This window comes from Heteronotia binoei, chromosome 6 (genome assembly GCF_032191835.1).
Source record: "Heteronotia binoei isolate CCM8104 ecotype False Entrance Well chromosome 6, APGP_CSIRO_Hbin_v1, whole genome shotgun sequence".
Lineage (NCBI taxonomy): Eukaryota > Metazoa > Chordata > Lepidosauria > Squamata > Gekkonidae > Heteronotia > Heteronotia binoei.
The window spans coordinates 138,432,744-138,445,437 of NC_083228.1; the positions used below are offsets into that span (position 1 = coordinate 138,432,744).

The window sequence follows — 12,694 nt, forward strand, 5'->3', positions numbered from 1 at the left end:
AGACTTTTTACAGGGTGGTTTGCCATTGCCTTCCCCAGTCATCTACGCTTCCCCCCCAGCAAGCTGGGCTCTCATTTCACCCACCTCGGAAGGATGGAAGGTTGAGTCAACCTGGAGCTGGCTACCTGAACCAGCTTCTGCCGGGATCGAACTCAGGTCGTGAGCAGAGCTTCGACTGCAGTACCTCAGCTTCACCACTCTGCTCCATAGGTAATGGTTAATATTCCTCACAACCTCCATATAGCCTTTACCTCAATCCAGTTTCAAACCATGCTAAGGTAGGGTTGCCAATTCCACTTGGGGGTCACCGGAAAGCGGGCGCGCAGGAATGTCTGCTGGGCCCTCCATTATTCCTTATGGAGACCGATTCCCATAGGGTATAATGGAGAATTGATCCACAGGGCTCTGGGGGGCCTGATTTTTGGGGCAGAGGCACCAAATTTTCAGCATAGCATTCCATGCCTCTCCTTAAAACGCCCTCCAAGTTTCAAGATGATTGGACCAAGGGGTCAATTATATGAGCCCTACCCTTCATGATTTCCAATGGTGGGAAGGCATTTAAAAAGTGTGTGGTCCCTTTAAATGTGATGGCCAGAACTCCCTTTGGAGTTCAATTCTGCTTGTCACACCCTGACTCCACCCCTGAAGTCTCCTGCCTCCACCTCCAAGTCCCCAGATATTTCTTGAATTGGACCTGGCAACCCTGTGCTAAGGCAGGACGTTAGCATAACCCTATGCTCTTAGTGGGATGTTTGGTGTAGTGGTTAAGTGTGTGGACTCTTATCTGGGAGAACCGGGTTTGATTCCCCACACCTCCACTTGCAGCTGCTGAAATGGCCTTGGGTCAGCCATAGCTCTGGCAGAGGTTGTCCTTGAAAGGGCAGCTGCTGTGAGAGCTCTCTCAGCCCCAACCACCTCACAGGGTGTCTGTTGTGGGGGAGGAAGGTAAAAGAGATTGTGAGCCGCTCTGAGACTCTTCGGAGTGGAGGGCGGGATATAAATCCAATATCTTCATCTACCTCACAAGGTTTCTGTTGTGGGGGAGGAAGGTAAAGGAGATTGTGAGCCGCTCTGAGACTCTTTGGAGTGGAGGGCGGGATATAAATCTACCTCACAGGGTGTCTGTTGTGGGGGAGGAAGGTAAAGGAGATTGTGAGCTGCTCTGAGACTCTTCGGAATGGAGGGCAGGATATAAATCCAATATCTTCATCTACCTCACAGGGTGTCTGTTGTGGGGGAGGAAGGTAAAGGAGGTTGTGAGCCGCTCTGAGACTCTTCAGAGTGGAGGGCGGGATATATATCCAATATCTTCATCTACCTCACAGGGTGTCTGTTGTGGGGGAGGAAGGGAAAGGAGATTGTGAGCCGCTCTGAGACTCTTCGGAGTGGAGGGCGGGATATAAATCCAATATCTTCTTCTTCTTCTACTCTAAAATACCACAGGCCCTTTGCTATTGCACTTGTGGAGTCGGAGTTCCAGAAGATCTATTGCACGATATTATCCTGTCCTCTCTATGCAGAGTCTAGAACAAAATTTCTTACAGAGCTTTTAATGGGTTTAAACTTTTCTTCATATTCAGAGAGGCTGGGGTTTTTTTTTCCTTCTGTGAGACACTGATCCATTTGTCTCTTAACAGAGTTTCACTTTTTGCTTTTAACAGCCAAGAAAATACAGGCTAGAGCTGTATATAATGGGAGACTCAGAGGGTTCCACTGGGGACATCTAGTCCAACCCCCTGCACCCTGCAGGAAATTGTTATGCCGCTGTTAATTGAACGTTTCCTTTTGTTTTTACTACATTGTTTTCTACTTTCATAGTTCTGTTTTCTTTGGCATTGTTTGATCTCTAACTGAGGCTTCTCAACACCCCCCCCCCCCCAAACTGCTTTTCAAACCCTTGCCTTGTTGCAATGTTTTCTGGATGTCTTGTGCTTATTTACGGCATTGTAACACCCGGTAGTCTTCCTCCTCCTTTCACCAGGAAGGGCAGCCTATAAATAAACCCAGCAGACAAACTATTCATGTTACAAAACGCTGCTGGGGGTGGAGGTGGAGGTGGAACTAACCCACGCAAGTGCTTTTAAAATGCACTTGAATAGATCCGAGAACGACTTAAAACCTTTCCAGACACATTTTGAATACGAGCCTTGCTGGAGCACCGCAAACAGACCTGCATGCCTTATCTTTAAAGGGACCGTAGGGTTGCCAGCCTCCAGGTGGGGCCTGGAGATCTCCTGCTTTTACAACTGATCTCCAGCTGGCAGAGATCGGCTCCCCTGGAGAAAACGGCTGCTTTAGGGTTGCCAATCCCCAGGTGGGGGCACGAGATCCCCTGGGTTTGGATGTCCCCCCCCTTCAGCTTCAGGTTCATCAGAAGGGGAATGTCTACTGGGCACTCCATTATTCCTTATGGAGACCAATTCCCATAGGTTATAATGGAGAATTGATCCATGGGTATTTGGGGCTCTTGGGGGGGCTTTTATTTGAGGCAGAGGCACCAAATTAGCCAGCATATCATTCAATGCCTCTCCCCAAAACACCCTCCAAGTTTCAAAAGGATTGGACCAGGGGGTCCAATTCTATGAGCCCCAAAAGAAGGTGCCCCTTTCCTTCATTATTTCCAATAGAGGGAAGGCATTTAAAAGGCGTGCAGTCCCTTTAATGTGATGGCCAGAACTCCCTTTGGAGTAGATGACTGGGGAAGGCAATGGCAAACCATCCCGTAAAAAGTCTGCCGTGAAAATGTTGTGAAAGCAACGTCACCCCAGAGTCGGAAACGACTGGTGCTTGCACAGGGGACTTTGTTGTTGTTGTTCAGTCGCACAGTCGAGTCCGACTCTTTGCGACTCCATGGACAAAGTCACACCAGGCCCTTGCAGTCCAAGGAACTCTCAAGATCCTTCTCCAGCACCACAGCTTGAAAGCATCTATTCTTCCGCGCTCGGCCTTCCTTATGGTCCAGCTCTCACAGCCATACATTACTACTGGGAATACCACTGCTTTGCCTATGATCCAGGGATGGGGAACATTGGCTCTCCAGATGTTTTTTGCCTACAACTCCCATCATCCCCAACCATTGGCCATGCTGGCTGGGGCTGATGGGAGTGGTAGGCAAAAAAACATCTGGAGAGCCACTGTTCCTATACGGACTTTTGTTGGCAGGGTGATGTCTCTACTTTTTATTACCTTTATTATTTTTGTTGTTGTTCAGTCGCACAGTCCGACTCTTTGTAACCTCATGGACAAAGTCACGCCAGGCCCACCATCCTTCGAAGTCTGCTCAAATTCATGTTAGTTACATCAGTAACGCTGTCCAGCCATGTCATCTTTTGCTGTCCCCTTCTTCTTTTGCCTTCTGTCTTTCCTAGCATCAGGATCTTCTCCAGGGAGTGCTCCCTTCTCATTGGGTGGCCAAAGTATTGCAGCTTCAGCCTCTGACCTTCCAGGGAACAGTCTGGGTTGATTCCCCTTAGGACTGACTGATTGGATCTTCTTGCAGTCCAAGGGACTCTCCAGAGTCTTCTCCAGCACCACATCTCCAGCACTCACTTCTCCAGCACCTTTATTATTACTTATACATATTACTACCTTTACCTTTTTTTTTTTTGCTTGTCACAACCTTGTTCCTGGCCCCACCCCCAATATCTCCTGGCTCCACCCTCAAAGTCCCCAGATATTTCTTGAGCTGGATTTGGCAACCCTAGGCAGCTTTGAAGGGTGGGCTCTGTGGCCTTGTGCCATACTGAGGCCCCTCCCCAAACCCCACCCTCTCCCTGATCCACCCCCAACGTCTCCAGATCTTTTCCAACCCAGACTTGGCACCCCTAATAGAGGGAGAGGCGGTCCCACAGACTAGGGTTGCCAATCCCCAGGTGGGGGCAGGGGATCCCCCGGTTTGGAGACACTCCCCCGCTTCAGGGTCGTCAGAAAGCGGGGGGAGGGGAGGGAAATGTCTGCTGGGAACTCTGTTATTCCCTATGGAGATTTATTCCCATAGAAAATCATAGAGAATTGATCCATGGGAATCTGGGGCTCTGGGGGGCTATTTTTTGGGGTAGAGGCACCAAATTTTCAGTATAGCATCTAGTGCCTCTCCCCAAAATACCCCCCAAGTTTCAAAAAGATTGGACCAGGGGGTCCAATTCTATGAGCCCCAAAAGAAGGTGCCCTTATCCATTATTTCCTATGGAAGGAAGGAATTGAAAAGGTGTGCTGTCTCTTTAAATGTGATGGCCAGAACTCCCTTAGAGTTCAATGATGCTTGTCACAGCCTTGATCTTGGCTCCACCCCTAATGTCTCCTGGCTCCACCCCCAAAGTCCCCAGATATTTCTTGAATTGGACTTGGCAACCCTACCGCAGACAGAGGGACTCAGCCCATGAAAGGCTTTGTATGGGATAGATCCAAGCGGGCAGCCGTGTTGGTCTGAAGCAGTTGAACAAAGCAGGAGTTAAGTTTCACCTTTAAGACCAACCGATTTTTATTCAGAACGTCATCTTTCGTGTGCTCTTAAGCACACTTCCTCAGACGAGGAATCCAGCACAGTGAGCAAAGCCATAAATGTAATGTAAAATTTTATTTGTATCCCGCCCTCCCCCGCCGAAGCAGGCTCAGGGCGGCTAACAACATTTAAGGTGAACAACACAATAATAAAACAATAAATTCATATTAAATTTACATTAAAACCAATCAATGATTAAAACATTCCTAGATCTAATACTGGTGGTAAACATTATTAATCTGGCGGTAAACATTAATTTAATATTAAATTAATTTAACATTAAATAGCTGGTAGGCAGTGGCCCAGAATGCAACATGGTACAGATTTAAGAACCAATGACAGTGAAGTGAAATTATCTCTTCCAGTGGTTTAGAATGTAAAATGGTACCGTGACAGAATAGTATAATTAACAAACGGAGCAAACCTTTGATCTGAGTAGCAGGAGCATGCGAAAGCAACAAAACAGGAGTATGTCAAAATGTGAGATTGTCTGTCAATGACAACGGGAGATGGGTTCAATATATGTGATGGGCTAAGCAACCAAAGTCCCTGTTTGAGTGTGTCAATACAGCTAAAAGAGAAATAGGTTGGATAGTGGTGTTCTTGTCCACCTAATTTACTTTTTAACACGTAAACATCATTCTAGTTTGCCATAGGAAAAAGGAATACAATAAAATGCAGTGCAAATGGGTAAAGCAGATGTAATGAGATACACAGCCAATATCCCTATTTTGAGCATGTCCACACAAATAATGATAGATACACAATTCTGAAAGAGAAACACGTTGGAATAACATGCGTAGCCTTCCCTCGGAGAGCATGCCGGGACTTGTAGTTCCTTTGGCCTGCTGGGTCGCCCCCTCCCGAGCCGCGAGGCTTGCCGGGAAGTGTAGTTCCCGGCTTGCCAAGGCGGCGCCCGGCCTGCCTCGCAATTGGCGGCCGACGCGTCTTGTGCTCTGCGGGCCGTTCGCTGGGGTTGGCTGTCGGCAGGGTCCTCGGGGCGCTCCTGCTGCAAGGTGGGGCCGGGATGATGGAGGGTCGTGCAAAGGATGGGGCCAACGAGGGGAGAGGGGGCTGGTGCAGCTGGTTGCTGCATGCATGCATGCAACGGGGGGTGGGGCTGGTGCAGCTGGTTGCATGCATGCCTGCATAGAGGGCATGCATGCAGGGAGGGAGGGCTGGCGGGCTGCCTTGGGTGGGGAGGGGGCGGGCGAGCCGGAGAGGCTTTGTTGAGGACGGGAAGGAGGCTTCCTGGCCGCGGCTGGCAGCTGGCCTGTCCAAGCGAGGCGTTATTCTGTGATGTACTGGCCGGGGGAGCCGTGGGTTCGAGGGCTTTCCAAGCCCATTTTGGGGCACCCGCGCGGGTAGGGGTGGCGGCCTCCAGGTGCAACCTGGAGATCTCCCGGAATTTGAGGAGGGGCCGGCCATGGCTCCGAAGGTCCCAGGTTCAAGCCCCAGCTCAAAAGGACCAGGCGGGAGGTGGGTGTGAAAGACCTCTCACCTGAGACCACGGAGAGCTGCTGCCCGTCTGAGTAGACAATACTGACTTTGATGGCCCGAGGGTCTGATTCAGTAGAAGGCAGCTTCATATGTTCAACACTCTATGTGGGGCAGTGATGCTCTGTATTCTTGGTGCTTGTGGGGGGGGGCACAGTGGGAGGGCTTCTAGTGTCCTGGCCCCACTGATGGACCTCCTGATGGCACCTGGGTTTTCTGGCCACTGTGTGACACAGAGTGTTGGACTGGATGGGTCACTGGCCTGACCCAACATGGCTTCTCTTTTGTTCTTATGTCTGTATTCTTGGTGCCTGGGGGGGGGGGCACAGTGGGAGGGTTTCTAGTGTCCTGGCCCCACTGATGGACCTCCTGATGGCACCTGTTTTTTTGGCCCCTGTGTGACACAGAGTGTTGGACTGGATGGGCCATTGGCCTGATCCAACATGGCTTCCCTTATGTTCTTGTGTAGAAGGCAGTGTAAGGAGTATGCATTTGTGGCTTTAGTGGAAGAGCCTCTGCTTGGCATGCAGAAGGTCCAGGGTTAGTTCCTAGAGCCTCCCGTTAAAAGGACTAGGCAGGAGGAAATGTGAATGCCGGAGACCGTGAAGAGCTGCTGCCAGCTTGAGTAGGCAATACTGACCTGGATGGACCAAGTCTCTGATTCAGCATAACCCAGCTTCAACTACAGCTCATCTTCAAACTACAGAGATCAGCTCCCCTGGAGAAAATGGATGCTTTGGAGGGTCAACTCTGACACTGAGGTCCCTGTCCTTCCCAGGCTCCATCCCCAAATCTCCAGGAGTTTCCCAATCTGGAGTTGGCGACCCAACCCCCCATCAGTTGCCAGAGGGGGCTTGGCAACCCTAGAGCAAGACTGGAGTCCACTGGCACCTTAGAGACCAAGAAGACTCCCAAGCTATAAGCCAAGGGTGGTCAGCCTTGCTTCACAAGTAAGAGCCACGTAGAATAAATGGCAGATGTTTGAGAGCCGCAAGGGAGGGAGGGAGGGAAGGAAGGAAGGAAGGAAAGCAGGAAGGAAGGAAAGCAGGAAGGAAGGAAAGCAGGAAGGAAGGAAAGCAGGAAGGAAGGAAGGAAAATAGATGGGGAGGGAGGAGGGAAGACAAGGTGGAAAGAAAGCAGCTTTAAATGCCTTCTCCAAGCTGGCTGATGGGGCAGCAGGGGCTTCGAGAGCCACACAGTGTGTGTGAAAGAGCCACATTAAAGCACTTTAAAGAGGCCATCAGGGTTTGTAAATTTTTAATGTAATTGATTTTATATATATATTATATATATTTCTAATGTAATTGATTCATCAAATATAATAAACAACACCACCACCACCAACAGCAAAACAACAACAACATGTGGCTTCTGAGCCACAGTGTGGCCACCCCTACTATAAGCTCTATTGTAGGGGTGGCCAAACTATGGCTCGGAAGCCACATGTGGCTCTTTCAGACACATTGTGTGGCTCTTGAAGCTCCCACTGCCCCATCGGCCAGCTTGGGGAAGGCATTTCTCTCTTTAAACCATTCCGCCACGCCAACCAGCAGTTGAAGAATACATTTAAGCTTAAAGTTGCTTTCTTTCTACCTCTCTCTCCCACCATCTATTTTCCTTCCTTCTTTCCCTCCTTACCTGCAGCTCTCAAACGTCCGATGTTTATCTGTGTGGGCCTTAACGTTAAGCATGTTTGGCCACCCCCGCTCTAGTGAATCGCAGGTACAGATGGATCGCAGGTCTAGTGAATCGCAGGTCCACCTAGTTTTAGTGTATTTTATCGCACATTATTTTTACTGTCTGTAACAGCCGTTGGTCCTATGTGGCAAAAGTGAACGGAAATAGAATTTTATTTTAATTTTACAGCCTGCCTTTCTCACAGGGACTTGGGGTGGATTGCACTGAGTGAGTCTATGCAGTCAGCAAAATGGGACATTCAGTAATCAGAGCATTAGGATTACAGGAGTCCGGATCCCCACCCCCCAAGAACTGAAGCATAACTATTCACATGATGCATTAAGCACTACGGAAGTAACTTAATAGGATCCTGACTTAACAATACACTATACACGGCAGTGTAGACTGCAAGTCCCAGGCAGTTTATTCATCCAAGTAAGTTTGTGAACCGTTTTGTACAGGGCCATCCCATTATCCGCGCAGAAAAGCTCCCTTGTGTTTTAACAATTTATTGATAACATATGGTTACAAACCTTAATTATGAATTTTCTATACTAACCCATAATAATAATAAGAAAGAAGATATTGGATTTATACCCCGCCCTACACTCTAAATCTCAGAGTGGCTCACAATCTCCTTTGCCTTCCCCCCCCCCCCTCACAACAGACACCCTGTGAGATGGGTGGGGCTGAGAGAGCTCTCCCAGAAGCTGCCCTTTCAAGGACAACTCCTGCGAGAGCTCTGGCTGACCCAAGGCCATTCCCAGCAGGTGCAAGTGGAGGAGTAGGGAATCAAACCCTGTTCTCCCAGATAAGAGTCCGCACACTTCACCACTACACCAAACTGGCTCTCAGAAGAAAGACACCCTGTGAGGTGGGTGGGGCTGAGAGAGAGCTCTGACAGAAGCTGCCCTTTCAAGGACAACTCCTGCGAGAGCTCTGGCTGACCCAAGGCCTTTCCAGCGGGTGCAAGTGGAGGAGCGGGGAATCAAACCCGGTTCTCCCAGATAAGAGTCCACACACTTCACCACTACACCAAACTGGCTCTCAGAAGACAGACACCCTGTGAGGTGAGTGGGGCTGAGAGAGCTCTGACAGAAGCTGCCCTTTCAAGGACAACTCCTGCGAGAGCTCTGGCTGACCCAAGGCCATTCCAGCAGGTGCAAGTGGAGGAGTAGGGAATCAAACCCAGTTCTCCCAGATAAGAGTCCGCACACTTCACCAAACTGGCTCTCAGAAGAAAGACACCCTGTGAGGTGAGTGGGGCTGAGAGAGCTCTGACAGAAGCTGCCCTTTCAAGGACAACTCCTGCGAGAGCTCTGGCTGACCCAAGGCCATTCCAGCAGGTGCAAGTGGAGGAGTGGGGAATCAAACCCAGTTCTCCCAGATAAGAGTCCGCACACTTCACCACTACACCAAACAGTTTTGCATAGTTTACGGGAAGCTAGGAGCGCGGGATCTTTCCTCACCTATGAAGCTCTGTCAGCCCCTATATCCAGGTCAGAAGGGGGCGGGGAGGGGGGGGGCCCTTCCATGGGTGGACGAAACTTCTTGCTGTTTTGTAACTCGGGAAGGGAGCTGTCACTCACAAAAGCTTAGAGCCTTGAAAAAATTGTGGCTCTTGTAGGTGCTGCAAGACTCCATTTTTGTTCTGCTGCAGTAAAGACAAGGAGGAATTCCTTCTTTGCACCGGGGTGTTTTAAGAGATACATATGGACAGGGGTCATTTTGTAGAAAAAGAGGTGCCGGAGCTCAGCACAACTCATTTGCATCTGCCACAAAGCCCTGAGATCACCAGAAGGTGTGCTGAATGATATCAGCTCAGCATCTACCTTCAAATGCTTCTTGAATTAGAACTGAAGAAGAAGGATTGCAGTTTTATACCCTGCCCTTCTCTCTGAATCAGAGCGGTTTACAGTCTCCTTTATTTTCTCCCCCCACAACAGACACCCTGTGAGGTGGGTGGGGCTGAGAGAGCTCTGACAGAAGCTGCCCTTTCAAGGACCACCTCTGCCAGAGCTCTGGCTTACCCAAGGCCATTCCAGCAGGTGCAAGTGGAGGAGTGGGGAATCAAACCCGGTTCTCCCCGATAAGAGTCCACGCACTTAACCACTATACCAAACTGGCTCTCAGGAGACAGACACCCTGTGAGGTGGGTGGGGCTGGGGAGGGCCCTCCCAGCAGCTGCCCTTTCAAGGACAACTCTGTGAGAGCTATGGCTGACCCAAGGCCATTCCAGCAGGTGCAAGTGGAGGAGTGGGGAATCAAACCCGGTTCTCCCCGATAAGAGTCCACGCACTTAACCACTGCACCAAACTGGCTCACCAAATTGCCATAAGAAAGCCTTCCTCCCATCATACTTTTAACATTTCTGCTATGTGGCCACAGTGGCATGACGGAGATTTCCATCAGTCTGTTTCATATGTTTTGGTTATTCCCCCCCCCCCTTTTGTGAAGAAAAATATTAAAAAGTTTGTCCAATCTTAGAGAACCTGGAATTCTTACAGACATGTTCTGAACCTTTTTGGTCTTCTGTGAATGTATTGTAAAGATTGGGTTCCAGTGATAAATAAGCCCTCAAACTGAAGAAAGACAGATGAAACTTCTTGATATCTAGAACAGACGTCTTTGGAAGGGTTTCCTTTAGTTCCATGAACTAAATACTGGGATGTTGTTACCCCATTGTGGTTGGAAAGACTGTTTTTGAACTGTCTTCTGTGAATGTCTTTTTTGCTACATGCTCTTGTCTATTTGAAGTTTTGTATGCAAGCTTGGTCGGAACACCATGGCCTCTACGTTACACTGTATTAGTTCCATGAACTAAATACTGGGATATTGTTACCCCATTGTGATTGGAAAGACTGTTTTTGAACTGTCTTCTGTGAATGTCTTTTTGCTACATACTCTTGTCTATTTGAAGTTTTGTATGCATGCTTGGTTGGAACACCAATGGCCTCTACATTACAGTGTCCGGTTGTTTTAAAATTTAAAACCCTCTTAGCGGGGGTTTTTTGTTTACACAGTCTTAGAGCTCAGCAAAATTCTCACAGGGGATTTGAACAACGGAGCCCGGAAGCAAGTATTTTTTTTTGGGGGGGGGAGGGTAAGAAAGAAAGAGCGCAATAAAATTTAGAGGTTCCAGAGCTCTGCTCCTGTGAACCCCTGCCCAAAATGAGGCCCATTTAGAATAGCCGTGTACGTACGTTTGCAAAGGTGGAAGTTGTCTTTTCTCATCAGTGAAAGAAAGCCCTCGTCTAGAGGCACGTTTAAAGACTGACGACGTTTCTTTCCAAACGTGAGCTCTCGTGAGTCACTGCTCTGAGCTGTGAATCACAACGGCTCATATTGGAAATAAATGTTAATTGGATGGTGCCCCTGGAATTTTGTTTCATATTTTTAAAATACATATTAACAACGCACGCTGGCCCGATCCACATGCAAGCTGTTTTGCTTAGGACTTGCATTCAGCAACACGTGCATAGCATTCAAGGCACCGACAACAGTGTGAGCAATTAAAAAGTTGTATTAATCCCGGAACTGGCCCCTAGTTCTATTTTTTAAAAGGGAATACTCCTTGGCTCTTGCTGCCAACTGGTACTCTGGAGGACCATGTGAACATGAGTTAGTAGCGACAGAGAAGCCGAGGCCTTCATAAGAACATGAGAGGAGCCCTTCAGGATCAGACCAGTGGTCCATCTAGTCCAGCATCCTGTCTCATGCAGTGGCCAACCAGTTCCTCTGAAGGGCCAATGACAGGGTATAGAGGCTGAGGCCTTCGTAAGAACATCAGAAGAGCCCTGCTGGATCAGACCACTGAGGGTCCATCTAGTCCAGCATCCTGTCTCACACAGTGGCCAACCTGTTCCTCTGGAGGGCCAATGACAGAGTATAGAGGCTGAGGCCTTCGTAAGAACATCAGAAGAGCCCTGCTGGATCACACCACTGAGGGTCTACCTAGTCCAGCATCCTGTCTCACACAGTGGCCAACCTGTTCCTCTGGAGGGCCAACAACAGGGCAGAGAGGCTGAGGCCTTCATAAGAAAAGCTCTGCTGAATCAGACCAGTGGTCCATTTAGTCCAGCATCCTGCCTCACGAAGTGGCCAAGCACTTCCTCTGGAGGGCCAGCAACAGGGCAGAGAGGCTGAGGCCTTCGTAAGAACATCAGAAGAGCCCTGCTGGATCAGACCACTGTGGGTCCATCTACTCCAGCATCCTGTCTCACACAAGGGCCAACCAGTTTCTCTGGAGGGCTGAAAACAGGGCACAGAGGCCTTCATAAGAAAAGCTCTGCTGAATCAGACCAGTGGTCCATCTAGTCCAGCATCCTGTCTCGCGCAGTGGCCAGCCAGTTCCTCTGGAGGGCCAACAACAGGGCAGAGAGGCCAAGTCCCTCATAAGAACATCAGAAGAGCCCTGCTGGATCAGACCAGTGAGAGTCCATCTCGTCCAGCATCCTGTCTCACACAGGGGCCAGCCAGTTCCTCTGGAGGGCCAACAACAGGGCAGAGAGGCTGAGGCCTTCATAAGAACATCAGAAGAGCCCTGCTGGATCAGACCAGTAGTCCACCTAGTCCAGCATCCTGTCTCACACAGGAGCCAACCAGTTCCTCTGGAGGGCCAGCAACAGGGCAGAGAGGCCGAGGCCTTCATAAGAACATCAGAAGAGCCCTGCTGGATCAGACCAGTGAGGGTCCATCTAGTTTAGCATCTTGTCTAAAATGCTGGCCAATCCGTTCCTCTGGAAGTTCAACAATCAGACCTCGAGGCTGAGGCCTTCCCCTAATGTTGCCTCTTGGCAGTGGGATGCAGAGGCTGACTGCTCCTGAAAGTGGAAGTTCCTTTTAGTTATGGCCGGGGCTTTTTTTGAGCAGGAAAGCCCAGGAATGCAGTTCCGGCTGGCATGGCGTCAGGAAGTATGGACTGATATACAAATGAGTTCCTGCTGGGCTTTTTCTACACAAAAAAATCCCTGTGTGAAACCATGTTTATGTCAGGGGGTGTGGCCTCATATGCAAATG

At 49.4% G+C, this 12,694-nt stretch overlaps 2 protein-coding genes across 2 annotated transcripts in view; one reads left to right on the top strand and one right to left on the bottom strand.

The window, feature by feature from the left end:
* The window catches only part of LOC132574464 (cytochrome P450 2J2-like), a 585,507-nt gene that overhangs the window by 491,953 nt on the left and 80,860 nt on the right, over positions 1-12,694 (bottom strand). The gene's annotated exons all lie outside the window — the stretch shown is intronic.
* The window catches only part of CAPN10 (calpain 10), a 51,707-nt gene continuing 44,465 nt past the window's right edge, over positions 5,453-12,694 (top strand). The window contains 1 exon segment of the mRNA XM_060242776.1: positions 5,453-5,517. The gene's annotated coding sequence lies outside the window, so the exon portion shown is untranslated.